The 15,369-nt window shown below is 48.3% G+C and overlaps 1 protein-coding gene across 4 annotated transcripts in view; it reads right to left on the reverse strand.

Moving 5' to 3' along the window:
- The window catches only part of LOC147700371 (uncharacterized), a 401,830-nt gene that overhangs the window by 30,241 nt on the left and 356,220 nt on the right, over positions 1-15,369 (reverse strand). For 3 of the 4 annotated variants that reach the window (XM_086935732.1, XM_086935733.1, XM_086935731.1), the window contains exon 2: positions 9,703-9,767. The exons of the other annotated variant lie outside the window; for it this stretch is intronic. The gene's annotated coding sequence lies outside the window, so the exon portion shown is untranslated. The remainder of the gene's footprint in view (positions 1-9,702; positions 9,768-15,369) is intronic. 4 annotated transcript variants of the gene reach the window in all.

Raw genomic sequence — 15,369 nt, forward strand, 5'->3', positions numbered from 1 at the left:
GGTTGAACCATCTGGACAAACAACCCATGCAGTCCGGATATTCATGTGTGGCGGCATTATATAGGCGAGAACTTGGTGATCTGGCACGGCGCAGATACTACTATTGAACCTTTCATGACATGGCTCAATGGTAGAAACGTTTAACACAAAATGGGACAGCTCCCAGAATAGTGACCTACATGCAAAAAGGTTGAATTGTGAGTGTGGGCATCTCACAAAAAGTGAAGGACTGATCTCACACACTACTTGGTGTCATGCTTCATCAATGACCGGTCCTCGCCCTCTAAAAACTTGGTTTGATAGAGGGCGGGCATACACCTGACGACAGGGATGCACTTCTAAACTAAGTGGGGGCCCGTGAAGAGTGAGTTAAACATTTTATGTTGGAGGCAGGCCTCCTCTGAGCGCCCCGCACCTCTAGTTCCCTCTGCCACGCCCCCCCCCCTGGGATACTGTGGTTACATCAATGGAAGAAACCTCTTTCTCAAATTTACGATAACTGTGGACAGAAACTCAGAATCTTTTAGAGGTCCCCATTACAGCCAAAGATGGAAGGTCTTACCACCTCCCTGTATATGAAACCTAAGGATCGGAACAGCCTCTTGCACTTTAATAGTGCACATCCTAGGGCAGTGAATTAAAACTTGCCTGTGAGACAGCTTTTGTGCCTCAGGAGGAATTATACAGAGGCACTGGATTTCAAAAGAGAATCTGAGGTCCTCACCAAGAAACAGAGAGAAAGCCTACACCGAGAGAGTCATAAAAAAGGTCCAAAAACGAACATGAAACATCCAGAGAGAAGCCCTTCTTGAAACCAACATAAGACAAGATACTGCACCCTAATTTTTGTCAGCACCTATCATACTTTGTCAACCAGCATCAAAAGATTTTTCAACAATACAGGGGCTTACCTACTTCCAGCCAGTTATATATATATTTTTTTAAATAAAGTTCTTGTTCAGAAGGAATAGAAGCATTCGAGACTGATTAGTGCACAGCAACATCTGTCAAACACCTGAACGACAAACAATACACTGAGATCTTCTCCAAGTGACAGGTTACCACCCACATGGCAATTGCTCTGGGTATTCCCTCATGGAACAATCTAGAATACTCGATCTGGTCCTGGTGTCCGCATGGTAACAAAGAGTCAAAACTAACTGAAAGAGCAGTAATGTAATTTACATCATTACATTCCTATGCAGGCTCCGATACATCGGAATGACAACTAGGAAAGAAAGTCCAGATAATTGAACAAAGAAGTACTGTTTGCTGCAGAAAACAATCCACAAAACTTACTGCACACTTCCTGGAGAAAATTCACACAGATAAAGACGTCCAATGGTCAATCATTGAAAAACATCAAAGGTTACAGAGACTTCATGATTAGGCTCAGGTGTCACTCGTACAAAACCAGAGAAATTCAGAGGTTATAGTTAGTGAGCTAACTATAACTCGCGCCCCCGAAATGCACGACTTTTGACCTCACATATTACATCACTCATGACATGACATTGCCATCACTGATGACATCTCAAATGACATCACTAATGACATCTTTGATTACATCATCCGGTGACTATGAGTGTTTTTAAAATGTTTGAGTGGTAAATTATGTACCAAGGTGTATTGGTGACTCGGTGGGTGTACGAGTGCCTGATTTGATGATTCAGTGGGTGCATGACTAACTATAGAAGTGAGTAATTAGGTGTCTCAGTGAATGTATGGGTGAGTGATAGGTTGCATGAATGTCTGTATCTGTCTGTCAGTTGGTGTCTAAGTGGCTGTATTGGTGTGTGAGTGGGTATGTGAGTGTCTGTATGGGTGAGTGATTGGTTGTCTGAGCACTGCAGCTTGGGGGATGAAGTCTACTTTCATCCTGAGGCCCTCAGAAGGCAAGGGGACGTCATCCTGCCCACCAGTACACCAAGAGGCACGTCAGCAGAGTGGTAGAGAAAGGAGGCACTGTGTTGGGCTTACTGGAGGTAACAGGATGTCATGTTGGCCCCTAAGGACCCTCAGCAGCCAAGGGGACTTCATCCCCCAACCAGCAGCATGCCACGAGGTGTGTTTGCAGAGTGGTGGAGAAAGGGGGCGGGCCTCTGGTGAGTTGCTGGCTTTTTTAAATTAATTGTTTTCTATTTTTCTGTAAGGGGGGGCCATGTTGACCCCCTTCCTTGGTCCATTTTGGGTCCCAGGGACCCCATCTCCTGGGACGTGCATCTTTTATTTAAAACAATTCGATAAAAAAATGTTTTAAAACAAGCATTGGCATAGCCAATAGGTCTAGCCTTCGGGACCTTATAAGTGTTTAGCTATGCAGCACATTGTCCTGTTAATAATCTGGCCACACAATTTTACGACCTATGATATTTAGAGCCGCAATCAGTGTGTGTCATGGACAGAAACATGCTTTGTACTGTGGTAACACTGGGCTGCAGAAGTCAGTGCAGACTATCAGTTTATTTAGTGGAGAAGTGTGGCTCAATGCTTAGAGCGGCAGACCTTGATGCAGAATGCTGGCCAGGGACCAGGGTTCGATTCCCGCCTCGGCGGGTTCGGGCTTAAATTCCTCTGATCGGATATTCTCGCCTCAGTGCCGATTCTAAGCATGGGTCCCACGCTGCAACTCTGGGCAATAGCTTGCTTAGTCTCCACAAAGGCCCCCTGATACACAAGGGATGCCTGGTTTCACCATGGGATGCCCAGGAGTGGACACCCCACAAGGAAAAGCCAGGAGGGGTTCCCTTGTGGTAGGAGTACAAGCGCCGGGATGCCTCCGGGTCACTGTTCGCGCTATACAAATACGTCACATTTACATTTACATGCAGTTCGACCGTGGAGATGTCTGTTAAAAAAACACATCTCCCATTCACGTGGTAAAATGCAGGTGTGTGCAAATGGTGGCAACACATTATACTGTAAGTACACCAGGCGGACCATGTGAGGGTTTGGGCGAGTGGAGGACACTTCTTCAGGAAGAGGGGCGCAGAGGATATTAGAAGCAGTACAGGGGACGGGAGGGAACCAGTGGGGTGGGGGCAGGTGTATGGGGAAAAGGGAGGAAAGGAGATCAGAGGCGGGAAGAAGTTGGAACAAGGACGTGAGGATGGGAGTGGATCCAGAGGAGGAGAGCGAGCAGTAGAGAGGAGAGAAGTAGGGAGTATTGGAAGGAGGAAAGTGTGGGAGAGGAGGAGGGGAAGAGGTGATATTTGGGGAGGTGGAAGGCGTGAGAGAGGATCAGAAGAAGGGTGGGACGTGGGAGAAGGAATCCGAAGGAGACCTCCAGAGAGGGTCTGTGAGAGGGGGTCAGGTGGAGGGGATATGAGGGGATGGTAGGGGAGAGAATTATCATGGTTCAGGGGACTAAGGGCAGATGTTCAGGAGGGGATAAAAGGCTATAAGGAGGAGGAAAGTGGAGGGGGACAGCACGGGAAGGAAAGAGAATCACGAGGAGGGACAGAGAGCGCATCAGAGGCTAGAAGGAGAGGGAAGGGGCGGGAGGACAGGTGTGCAGGAAGGAGAGAGGCTGGGGAAAAACAGACAGGCAGAGAGCGGGTCAGTCGATAGAGGGCAAGTGAGGATTAGTGACGTGGAGCCAGGGAATGTTAACGGAGCAGGAAGTGGGGAAAGGGAATGAGGGTGGGGGCAGAGATGACTCATATGGAGAGTGGAGGGGAGGGCAGGACAAAGAGCCGGTGAGGAATATTTCCGAGGATGGAGCGACATGACAAGAGGATAAGAGGGGTGAAGGATGAGGGGGGAGAGCGGAGACATGAGAGGAGACACATAAGGGTGGCGCGCGAGCCCAGGCAGTGAAAGGAAACTGAAACAAAGGCCCGGGAACATGAGTGCGTATTAAGAGACTGATATCAGATCTATGCTTTACCAGTAATATCCCTGTGTTCCTCCACATGGCGCCAGGACTGTATCTACATTGTTTTCAAAAAGCAAGCTATTTCTGTGACTCAGAGCGGTGCAGCGCAATCTGAGGATGAAACTTATTTTTCATCTGGGGCTCTTGGTCAGAGCTGATGTTATTGCTGGGCCACAGATGTGGGATGAAAGACGGAGAGAGCCCTTGGCTTGCGCATCCAGTGCACGAGCAAAGGCACAAGTGCAGTGCATTGTGAAATAAGTGTTACTCTAGCGAGGTAAACAAGCCTGGGAGTGGTGCGCGTGCTTGTGCCCGACGCTGCACGCGAATAACAGATGGCACACTGCGCAGCACTGCTCGTAGCCGTAGGCAGATACATTCCGATGACATCCGAGCCCTGATGGACAATGGAGAAACAACGGCCCTCATCCTCCTAGACCTCTCCGCGGCATTCGACACGGTCTGCCACCGCACCCTAGTACGGCGCCTCAGCAACATCGGAATCCAAGACAAGGCACTGGAATGGATCATCTCCTTCCTCGACGGAAGAACACAGAGAGTCCGCCTACCACCGTACAAGTCAGAGGCCTCCGAAGTCATCTGCGGCGTCCCCCAAGGATCATCTCTGAGCCCCACCCTCTTCAACGTCTACATGAGCCCCCTCGCGGCCATCGTACGCAAACACAACCTCAGCATAATCTCCTACGCCGACGACACCCAGCTGATCCTCTCCCTGACCAACGACCCCGCCGCCGCCAGAGCCAACCTGCACGAAGGGATGAAAGAGGTAGCCGAGTGGATGACGACCAGCCGCCTGAAACTGAACTCGGACAAGACGGAGGTCCTCATCCTGGGCTCCTCACCCTCCGCCTGGGACGACTCCTGGTGGCCTCCCGCCCTGGGCACCGCACCCAAACCGACAGACCATGCACGCAACCTGGGCTTCATCCTGGACCCCTCCCTCTCCATGACCAGGCAAGTCAACAACGTCTCCTCGGCGTGCTTCAACATCCTACGCATGCTACGGAAGATCTTCTGGTGGATCCCCACCGAGACCAGGAAGACCGTCACCCAGGCCCTCGTCACCAGCCGACTGGACTACGGCAACGCCCTCTACGCCGGTACCACCGCCAAGCTCCAGAAGAGACTCCAGCGGATCCAGAACGCCTCAGCCAGACTCATCCTCGACATCCCACGAACCAGCCACATCTCCGGACATCTGAGAGACCTTCACTGGCTCCCCGTCAACAAAAGAATCACCTTCCGCCTCCTCACCCACGCACACAAAGCCCTACACGACCAAGGCCCGAGCTACCTCAACAGCCGAGTCAACTTCCACGCTCCCAAACGCCACCTCCGACCAGCCAACCACGCCCTCGCCGCCGTCCCCCGCATCCGAAGAGCGACTACAGGAGGAAGGTCCTTCTCCTACCTGGCCGCCAAGACCTGGAACTCCCTCCCTCCCGACCTGCGCCTGACCCAAGACCACCTCTCCTTCAGGAAGAAGCTGAAGACCTGGCTGTTCGAGCAGTAGCGGCAACCCCCCCCCCCCACCCCCCCCCAGCGCCTTGAGACCCTACGGGTATGTAGCGCGCTTTATAAGTGTCATTGATTGATTGATTGATTTTGTGGGTAAAGGTGGGGCATGCACCCGCCTTTGCCCAATTGCGTGCTGTCTTTGCACGCAAATCCCAATAGAAAAAGTAACAACAAAAAACACACACACGGGTGTGTGAAAAGTCCAGACTAATTCCAAGAGGTCGTTTTCCTAGAGCAGAGCATGCACGCTGCGCTAGGCTCGACCTATAAAGGTGGGGAGCCACGCAGCCCCCCTCTTGGGCTGATTTCAGCACCAGCGACCCCATACTCCGGGGCCTGACTTTTATATATATTTTTTTAACAAAGAGTAGGGGGGCTGGGCGGCCCCCTTCCAAGGCCGATTTCGACCATGGAAACATCATTCCCCAGGGGTCCGGCCACTGCTAGCATGCAGCTCCATGGGTCTCAAAGTAATGTCTGTTTCCCTGCTCGCTTGAAAGCGGACAGGGAAATAGACGTGCTCCGCTTTCAGCAAGCAAAGCAATTTCTGCTCCCACCAAGCCAGAGCAAACTGCAATGTCCCAGAGGAGGGCAATCCAGGACTTTGTTGGAGCGGGCCCTAGTGGGTGGCTATCCCCAGGGCAATGTAGGGCTCCATGAGGGGGTCGTGGGCCCCCTTTTTTCCTAACTAAGGCCCATGGAGGTGGTGGTCCCCGGCGGCAGTGACGGCACCCATATTCAATTTTAAAGACTTGCTCCTGGGAGGTGGCAGTCCCTGAGGCTGCAATGGGGGTTGGAGCCCACCACGCATTAATATTGCATTGTAGCCCCGGGCAGGTGGCGTCCCCGGGGCAGCAGGAAGGCCACAGGGCCTCCCCCGTATTATTTGGTATTGACACCTGTGCCCCAAGGTAGAGGCAGACCCTGGGGCAGTGGGGGAGACTGTAGGGCCTCCCCCACATTATTTAGTATAGACTTCTGTGCCCCGGGGAGGTGAACAACAACAACGCCAACTCCGTCACCCTGATCGACAACCTCGCCAGCCTCAGCCTCAAACAACTTGTCACCGCACCCACCCATGCCACCGGCCACACGCTGTACCCCGTCTTCTCCACAGGCACCCACGTCGCCTTCGACCACACCACCGAACTTTACTGGGCCGACCACCGCTGCATTCATTTCACCTTCAAGAAACTAACTATGCACCACCGCACCCAACAGCTGCTTCGCCGCTGCTGGAGCAAAGTCACCGAAGACCGGCTGATCACCACCTCGACCAGAACAAACCCACCGACGCCACCAACCCAGACACCGCAGCCTGCAAGCTCAGACAGTGGATCGACGACTGCGCCAATGCCCTCACCCCACTCAAGAAACCCTCCAATAGCCAAGCCAGCAAGAGAGCCACCTGGTTCACCAACGAGGTCCAGACCTCCAAACGCGCATGCCAGAAACTGGGGAAAATATGGCTCCACGAACGCAAACCGGACAACCTTGCAGCCCACAAGGACACCACCCACAGACATCACCACCTCATCAGATTAGCCAAGAGATCCTTCTTCAAAGACCGCTTGGGTAACAATGCACACAACAGCAAAGAGCTCTTCAGCTTCTTCCACCGCAAGATCGCTGACATCCACGACAGCTTCAACACCACAACCGCCCGACTCCGCCAGACTCTGCCTCCCCTGCGAACACCACCAGCGCCATCCGCCTCACCTCCTGGTCCAATGTCAACGACGACGAGACACAAACTCCATCCACTCAGGATCTACATCAGACCCGTGCCCACACCACGTATTCAACAAAGCAGACACAGCCATCGCACCCGTACTACGGAAGGTCATCAACAGCTCCTTCGAAATAGCGACATTCCCGGAAAGCTGGAAGCACGCCGAAATCAACGCCTTCCTCAAGAAGCCCAATGCGGACCCCAAGAACCTCAAGTACCTCCAGACCATCTCCCTACTCCCGTTCCCAGGAAAGGTCATTGAGAAAATCTCAACAGGCAATTGGCCCACCAGCTGGAAGACAACAACATCTTAGACCATCCCAGTCCAGATTCAGACGAAACCACAGCACCGAGACAGCCCTCATCGCCGCCACAGACGACATCAGGCGGCAACTAGACAACGGCGAAACATCAGCCCTCATCCTCCTGGACCTGTCAGTCGCCTTCGACACGGTCTGCCATTGCACTCTAAAGACACGCCTCCTAGAAGCCAGTACCCAAAAGATGGCCCTTGACTGAACCACGTCCTTCCTCTCTGGCAGAAACCAGAGAGTCCGCCTCCCACCCTTCCGATCCAAAGCCACCGATATCATCTGCGGCGTCCCCCAGGGCTCATCCCTCAGCCCGACGCTGTTCAACATCTACATGGCCCCCCTCGCACAAGTGGCCCACCACCACTACCTCAACATCATCTCCTATGCCGACGACACTCAGCTCATCCCCTCCCTCACCAAGGACCCATACACTGCCAAACCAACCACCACGAGGGAATGAAGGCTGTCGCCGACTGGATGAGGAACAGCCGGCTGAAGCTAAACTCGGACAAGAAAGAGGTACTCATCCTCAGATCCACCCCCTAAGCCTGGGACGACTCCTGGTGGCCGACCACACTGGGAGCAGCACCGACACCTACCGACCATGCACGCAACCTAGGATTCATCCTCGACTCCTCCCTCTCCATGGCCAAGCAGGTCAACGCCGTCTACTCCTCCTGCTAGAACACCCTCCACATGCTCCGCAGGATCTACAAGTGGATCCCGACCGAAACAAGAAGAACGGTGACACGGGCCCTCGTCAGCAGCAGATTGGACTACGGCAACGCACTCTACGCAGGAATCCCAGCCAAACATCTACGACTACTACAACGCATCCAAAACGCCTCCGACCGACTATTCGTCAACGTCCTCCACCGCAGCCACATCACCCCCCACCTGAGAGACCTACAATGGCTCCCCGTCGACAAGAGGATCACTTTCAAGCACCTCCCCACGCACACAAAACACTCCACAACGCCGGACCAGCCTACCTTAACAGCAGACTCAGCTTCTACACCCCCAAGGACCAGCTCCGCTCCGCCAGCCTCGCCCTCACCACTGTCCCCTGCATCCAACGAACAACCTCCGGCAGCAGATCCTTCTCCTACCTCGCCTTCAAAACCTGAAACACCCTCTCTACCCACATACGGCACACCCAAGACCCACTGGACTGCAGAAGACTCCTCAAGACCTGGCTTTTCGAGCAGTAGCAGCACCCCCTCCCCTCAGCGCCATGAGACCCTCACTGGTAAGTAGGGCTCTCTACAAGTACTCTGATTGATTGATTGATTGATTAATTGGCACTCCCCGGGCCAGCTGGGGAGCTGAGAGGCTCCCCCGCTAATAATGATGTCACTGTCCCGGGGAGGTGGTGGTCCTGAGGAGGTGTGCCCCCTCCCATATTTATACAAGCCTCTGGACCTGGCTACCCCGGGCCTGATTTCAAACGAAGTACAGGAGCCCGTGCTTCGTTTTTTCATAAATGTCAACGGGAGTCACGGATCCAGCATGTCTCGCATTTAATTTTTTTTATTTAAGACCTACAGAGAGTCTTATCCTGTCCCCTTTTCTTTATTTATTTAAAGTTTTTCTTGTGACTCGGTTCAACCGAGTCACAAAATGGCTGCCAACACTTCCTGGTATGAAGTGTTGGCAGCCAATCATATCTCAGGAATGTGATCGAGCAGGGTCGCAGATTCTCCGCGGCCTCAGTTGAATATCTTCAAAATCTTTACATTTCAGAGCAACCACTGAACGGATTTACACCATTTAAAAAAAGGGCACTTTTTGGACCAAGAGCTACCTTTCTGCCAAATTTGGTATTTAGCAGTTCGGGCTGCAGGAATGTCTAAAGTTTTCTATGGAAATTAACATGTAGGAAAAGCATTTTGTAACCCCCTCTAATTCTTGGCTCCCGCTTGACAGATCACCACAAAATGGTCAAGACAGCAACTGAAGTGACTGGCAAATTATATAGAGTTGTTGACAGTGAAACCCTATGGAGGCTTGCACCTAACCTGCTATCACCAGATGTGTATGTGTGAGGAAATAACCCAAAAATGTGCACACACTACAAGCACCCCAACGGTGCAGTCCACATAACAGGACTTTACAATGTTGAACAAAACAGAGCGAATGGTGCACCACCTTATGAACAATATCACACAATTATGAGATCTATGTCCAAGGCTGTTCTTTACATTATCCTTTTTATTTAGTAGTAATTTAATTAGACATACCAAAATAAAGTGTTCAAGTCGATCAGCCAACGTGTTTCGTCCAAAGAAATTGGAATTCTTCAGGGCTGTAGAATAACAAATATATACACATATATCAGTAGAATAAAAACATTTAAACAACACAACCTATGCAATACATTCAAAAGACTAATACATTATGACAGGACTGGTTTGCATATTACATACTTTTGAAAAGCAGGTGTAACATAAAGGCTTATTCCACATGGGACCTACAAAAGGAATAATATGACATCTAACAATAGCCCACCAGGACAGCACTTCAGGTGAGAGACATACAAACAATAAAATCCAATTTCCTATCTTTAATACATGGTACGAGACACTATAGTGCTTCCTATACCAGACTCTAGTTTACATACTGAGTCTATAGGAGAGTTACTGTGTCCCCCAAGCACCTTAATGCAATTTATTCTGAAAAGAGGAAAGAGAAAGGAGGACAAAGAGAATAGGTAAAATTTAGGATTTTAGAGAGGAAAATGGAATCCATCTATCTGAGATCAAAGTCGCACTATTAGCGGGTTCAGGTGGAGATAAACAGTCAAAAGGAATGGAGCTTAATTACACATGAGTCAAAGTAGGCCAAAGTGGATGAATTAACAGTTCCACACCTATGGCCAAGGAGCAATAGTATCTTATATGATGCCCATTTCATTACCCTATGTAAATCACAACAGGGTATACAGTTTCCACATATGTCTAGTAGCAGCTTAACATAAAAACTGGTGCAACGAAGACCTACCATAATACGTGTGGGAGCAGGAACGCGATGTTGTCTCCTTCCAAACTCAGGAAAGACTAAATGCAAAGGGCACAGTCATACTTGTAGTCCATGTTAACTACAAAAGGTGAAACAGCTGTGAGATGGTGTGTTCCGTTCTGAGACGAGCTATGTGCCATCCCACATAGCCGAACAGGGGCCGCTATGTTTAAATGGTGAATGTCCTATACTTCCGGAGCGCGTTCCAATACAGAACACATATTTACCGGCAATAGCATTTGTTGCTTACAAATATATTTAAACAAAAAATAAGAAATATATATTTAAACTAAATTCACCTAACAGTATACTTTGAGACCAGATGTGCACATCAAGCTTAATTTGTCGTAAAATTAATAAAATCAAAAAACCTCCATATTACGAGGCTTAAGAATATGTTGTGTGGTACCTGTGGCAAAATCCCAGGAGTAACCTGGTGAAACCACGGCATACGACTTATGACCGCCATGATTGAATGGTATCCACCGTGTCTTGATGACAGACAATCCCCTCAGACAACCGTGTGTAAAAACACACAAATGGTTATGCGATAAACCTCAGGATATCAATCAAATAACCAAGGGCAATATTTATGAATCTTACAGTTGCGTAAATGTGGCACCAATGTAAAATCCAGAAACAGACCTGAGACTGTACAGGACAGGGGCATGATGCCCGTGAGGGAAATGAGTCAGGTCATTGGGGAGCAATACCTCCATTAAAAGAAAGAAGGAATATAACCTTTGCAGGGGCGGTCTATAAGAGTCACGTCCCTGACAGCGGGGGAGCAAACAGGGAAGAGCATGAAATAAAGAGAAAGATAACCCCAATGAGAAAGAGTTAAAACAGTGTATGAAACAATCTTAATCATATCTACAATAACAGTACAATGTGTCAAAAATTGCCCTCAGACAATAAAATGCTTACATCCCTGTCAGTTCAGTGTGGACTGTGGTGTTAAGAAATCAATGGTACATGTTTTATTTTTAAAGGCACATCAAAAACATGTTTCAACATACAAGGAATTTCATGGATATACATTTTTGTACATGTATGAGAATGTGCAACATTTCTTTACTTCATACAGCGCAGAAGAGATGACCCAGAGGAATGAAGTAATGGTCATGTCTTTACAGATAATAAAATAGCTCATCATCACTATTGTGACCATATAACACACTACATAATTTAGATATCCAGCCTGCCTCCTTTTGTCTTAGGTACAGTTCCCTGTCCCACCCTCTAGGGTTAGCCAGAGTGTGGTAAATTTCCATGAACCAGATGTCATTGCAGGTTGTATGATTTTCCTGCATGTGGCAAGTGAGAGGACATTTAAGGTCACCATTCCGTATCGCACGTGAGTGTTCTTGGATCCTCAGCCTGATAGTGCTGCCCACATAGATCTTCTTGCAAAGGCAACCTATAATATAGATTAGATGAGGTGGGCGCAATAATGTAGGAAGAAAATTTAAACCTGCAATAAGGGCACCTTTCAGGAAACTTTTCAGGCAAAATGGAATGGATATAAGTTGCTCCCAGAGTGCTGTTTAGCTGTTTGAGCTGTAAGCTGGAGTAACAGTACTGGTTTGGGGAGAAAGATGCAGGGGTTCTGGCCCCTGGGCCTATTTAAAACCCTTGTTTTAGAAATATAATGTTATAACCAGCAATTCTGCTATGAGCCTACTGTTTACACTAAGAGAGCCCAATATTTGTTTTTATGTTGCGACATTTATTTTAAAATCAATTCATGCTTGAAAAAGTATGGTGTTTTAATGTACTTATGAACTGTGATTGTATTTCTTGCTGCTTTTTCATGAAATTGTAATTGGATTTTAGTATCTGTGTATGTATATTTGCTTTCATGGTTGCTACACACAGACCGAATAAAGCTTACTGAACTGACTAATTTCTCACCCATTTCGCATCAAATCCAAGTTACAATGATGACAAACTAGATACAAAGATAACTGTGTCCTCATGCTCATCAATACACTACCCATATATACTTGAGGAAGTTCAATCCATAGCACAACCACAGGGAAAATGTGCTACATCCTTTGAAAATGTGCTTTGGCACCTTGTCAAGGTTATTAAGCGCTTTATATGTGCTACTACACTACTCCCCTGGAACAGATAAGACCCTAGTCTGCACCCTATAATCCACACAGCATCCATGAGGGTAGTTTCTCTGCACAGTCCAGGTCAACATAGCTGCTGGTTTTTATTTTCTTTATGATTTTCATTCCCATATGTTCTGGGTGTGTATGTCTGCATTTTCATTTTTTGAGTTGTGCTATGCAGCAATGAAACGGGGTGAGCGAGCCATTTATTCCTCCTAAATGATTAGATTTACAAAGAATAGAAATTTGGTAAAATACAACTAATATGAACAAAGAACTGCATTAAATCACAGCAGACTCTTTCCTTTCTCAAGGCCAGGCAGCACCGCTCTTTCAACCTTTTCCATTTTAATGAGATCAAGCACAACAAATCCACTTTCCTGATAGTAAATAGAGAAAGAATTGTGCCAAAGGTGACTCACTGCTTAAGTGGGTGGTTTAACTTTAAGGTCATCAAATATCATTTAAGGCATCTGCTTAACAGGCTGATGCTGGACCAGTGTCCTTCAATCCCTGCACACTGCCTCCTTTTATAGAGGGGCTACAGAGCACCAGGGGTCAGCGGCTGACCACTGCGGGGGGAGAGGAGGGGCAGTACTTGAACCTGGTCCAGGTGCTATCAAGAAATGACGCCGGGTGACACCAATGACCTCCTGACCCCTCACTCTTGCATGGGGTCTGGAACCTCCCGGATGGACTGCACATTTGAGATTGAAATGATTGCGGGCTGTAGACAGTGACGTAGGGGTGGCGGGAGCAGGACCCGAGGAGTGATAAATGCAATGACAAAGCAGTGCTATAAGTCACCAGTGCATTGCACGTGTAGAAATGAACAGGACAATGATGTGGTTGTTTTACGGGTCAAGGCTTCCTGATGACTGCTTGCAGTGAAGCTTCACGGGTGGGCGGTGCTGCAATTGCAGAGACCCGGTCTAGGCAAGGCGCTCACAGGCAAAGGAGGAGGGAATGACTCGTCATAATGACGCTGAGGTCACACAATGACATAACACATACGATATGATGCTTGGGGTGTCAGAAAATACGTTTAAAAAATGAAATATGTAAAACAAGGAAAATGATGTCCAGGATTACTGCTTGTGTGAAAAGAGTTCTGGTCCCAAAGAATAAGTGGCAGTGGTGTCCACTGGCAACCACCGGCACAAATTTAGCACCGCGGATGACCTTAGCTGCCCTGCAAGAGTGTAATGCACCCCCTGGATCCAGGGTCAAGGGGCACAGGAGTGAGTGGGGGGAGTGTATGTCTGATGGCAGCTCACTGATTAGGCACCTACATCACCAGTTTCAGGGAGCAGGAAAACAGCAAAAGGTGGCGGGATCCATGAGAGGTTGGACCCAGCGCTTCATTTTTGTGTATTTAAAGGCTCCTCAGAGCCGCCCTCAGCCAAATAGATTCAGTGCCACATGTCACAATGTGTCAAACAAACAAGGTGCATCTTCATTGTGCTTTCAGTTGCAGGCTGCCACCTTGTAGCTGTATAATACAAAAGTCACTGTACCCCACTGTGCCAACCAAGGCTCCATTCTGTTTCTCTCCATTACACACAAAATCTCTGCAGTGATTGCATTAACCAAGTGACGTTGGAGAACGGTAACATAACAAAGCATTTCCCATTAATTTCTTTAACGTGTGTGGTTTATCATCTTTAGATTAGTTGTGCGCTTATTTTGTATGTAGTTCTTAATGATGAAAGGCCAACAAAGAAGTTATAGAATAGGTTTTCCTTGTTTCTGTCTGGTTGCAACAAAAAGACTGCATTGGCTGCTCAAGCAGTCAGCGCTAAAGCTAATTTATGCCCAATGACTGCTGCAGTTTAAATGTCACTAGATAGATAGTCAAGGCTGGCTTTAGTGCAGGGTATGTGAGTAGAATATTTCATGGGATGCTCACAGCTTGGCTTTTACCTACACGGAGCTGGAAATTGCCAAACATCATTCAAGGCAATTAAGACAAATACAATTCATTCATTGTGTGATTTAAGTTGAACCCGGGGATTGCTTTTCTTCTCATTCTGAAATTTAAATTAATCAAAACATGCCTGCCACAGACTTCATTTATGCTTAAAATGTAACAGGGCCAAATAGACTGATTCGTACTTTAAAAAATGAACCTGCATTTAAACTGATGGATTGTTATGTGAGCGAAAAACTTAAAGCTAGATATTTTTGATCCTTTCTTTCTTTCTTTCCCTTTCAGCAGATCCAGCATTCGATGCTCTTGTCCTGTTCACAGAGCGCCCTGAGTCTCTCCTTGTTTACAATTACAGCATGAACTTTCATCCTGGGATAAGTAAAGCTGACGATCTTTAGTAATGTTGCTAAATTGTGTCGTGCACTGGATATTTTATTAATTTGCGACATTTCTCTTTTATGAGGACAGTGAAGGTTTTGATTTATTTCCTCCCCGCACGTTGTGATCATGCAGGAGCAGCAGAAGACGTGTCCACAGAGACAGTGCATCCTCTCAGAGGCCCCTCCACAACTGCCCACTTTGTTAATGCTTTAGAAGGTCTCTGGCTGCTTGTGAGGGCTGCGGGAGTGACACGACACTGAGGTCAGAAGTGGGAGCCCCTGACACCTTCACAGTGTTTCTCTGCCTGACACCACAAAGAGATTAAACAATCTGGAATCCCTGTGTGCAGTGGCCTGGACTGGAAGTTAAAAACACCACAAAGCAAAGCTAGTAAGGACAGGGAGAGCAGAAACAAGCTGGACAGTAGAGCTTCAGAGGGGCTTTAAAATCAGCTGAGC

Source organism: Lissotriton vulgaris, chromosome 8, assembly GCF_964263255.1.
Source record: "Lissotriton vulgaris chromosome 8, aLisVul1.2, whole genome shotgun sequence".
In the NCBI taxonomy this organism is placed as follows: Eukaryota; Metazoa; Chordata; class Amphibia; order Caudata; family Salamandridae; genus Lissotriton; species Lissotriton vulgaris.